Below are 1778 nucleotides of genomic sequence, written 5' to 3' on the forward strand. Positions count from 1 at the left end.
TGCTGGACCCACCCTGCCTCCTTCTCTCTCCCCAGAGTCCAGCCCAAGTTTGCCGTGAAGGAGGCTCTGCACTGCACTGCCCCCTCCCCACTTCTCCGGAACAAACAGAACAGTCTGAGGGCTTCAAACCCGCGCTGCGGCCTGACCTCACCTCCGTTTCTCTAGACCACTTCCTCTTCTCCAGCCATGGGAGACAGGGCATCCTGGACCCCTCTTCTGCAGTCTCTGGGGCGCCCAGCTGTGAACAGAGCCCATCGGGACTTGTGAAAGAGGACTCATAATTCTGTCTTTGGCACTCCTGGGAGCCACATCCTGCGTTCCCTGGGCTCCCCTCTCCCTCCTCTGTTCCCGGGTCTCCTCCTGCCTCAGCTGCTGCCCTGCTGGGCCTGCCCTGCTCCTCCCTCCCCTTGGCTCCCACTCCGGTGCCCGACTCTCAGGGGTGTGGCTGTAGCGCCCAGCTTCTGCACTCGGGTCAGGCGGGCGAATGGCGACACCAGTGCAGATGAGCTCAGGCCACGCGGGTGGGCTCCAGCTGCCCTCACCGACACATCAGGCTCCAGCAGCGGGAACAGAAACCGCCTGAGAAAAGCCTCTCAGCCGGCCCGGGGATTCCTCCAGGGAGCGCCTGCTTCTGCCGACCATGGCTGAGAAGGCAGGCGCTGGGATTGCTCACCTGCCTGCCCCAGCGAGCTCTCCAGCTGCCTCTGAGCTGAGGTCCTGAGGGGCCCACACTGCCTGCCCTGAACAGCCCCTAAGTTTCCTCCCATAACCCGCTTATCAAGATGGTCAAATGCCTCAGCACTGGAGTGGCTGAGGCTGGAGTCTGAAATAAAACAGATTTAGAGTTAATCCTTCATTTCCGCCATTCTCGGGCTTGCTGAGGAATGAGGCTCGGAATTCTCAGGGGTAAAATGCAGAGGAAAAAATATCTCAGAGTGGGGTTGTGAGGAAGAACTGAATCTGCACTCTGCATACCTCACTTGGCACCACGGTGGGCGCAAAACCTTGCTCTTAGCTGCGGTGTTTGAGTCTCACCGATAGAATTCAACTCATGGGCAGGCCGTGTGCTCCTCACCAGCCCAGTGGAACAAGTCTTGCTGTTAACTTAGCTCAACTGTAGCAGTCAGCGAAACCAGACTCTCCTAGAGTTTGATCGGTGCTTTTTATCCTGTTAATGGCAGAGAGACTGGGGGGATTGTGCTACATCGTTGTTCAGAGTAAGTTCCAAGGACCAGGCTTCTAGTCTCTGTCCCAGGTTACTAGCTGTGGCTTCTCAGGAGATCTGTTTAGCTCCCTGCACATGGGCTGCCTCCTCAGTACAGCGGGAATCCTGGAAGCCACTGACCTCTGGTGACCACGTGGCAGGTTAGTGACCCTGCAAAGCCCCTGGCCCCCGTGAGGCGTTCAGCCCTTGCCTCTCTCGGTCCTGTCCTGCTGGTGATCCCTGTGTGACGGGCAGGGCTCTGGGGACACAGGGAGGCAGCAGCGTCCGAGGAGGGAGACTCCTCACCTTCAGACAGGGTGGCTGTGCGCCCTGAGGGGCTGAGGACTTGGGACCTGGCCACCGGAGGTCCCGACAGCAGGTGGGACGAAGATGGGACCGGCCTCTCCGCCGTCACATCCTGGCCTGCTCCCTCCTGACATTCGGCAGGAACAGTAAGTACTAACTGCGGGTGCCTCGCTTTCCCCTGAGAAGCACAGCGCACGCGCTGGGGCCACTGGCTGCGCACATGTTGGCCCCCAGCAAGCCGGGCAGGGTGGGAAGGAGAGGCGGCCCC

The sequence above is a fragment of the Fukomys damarensis genome, unplaced genomic scaffold, assembly GCF_012274545.1.
Source record: "Fukomys damarensis isolate Sample0158 unplaced genomic scaffold, DMR_v1.0_HiC HiC_scaffold_19, whole genome shotgun sequence".
Taxonomy (NCBI): Eukaryota; Metazoa; Chordata; class Mammalia; order Rodentia; family Bathyergidae; genus Fukomys; species Fukomys damarensis.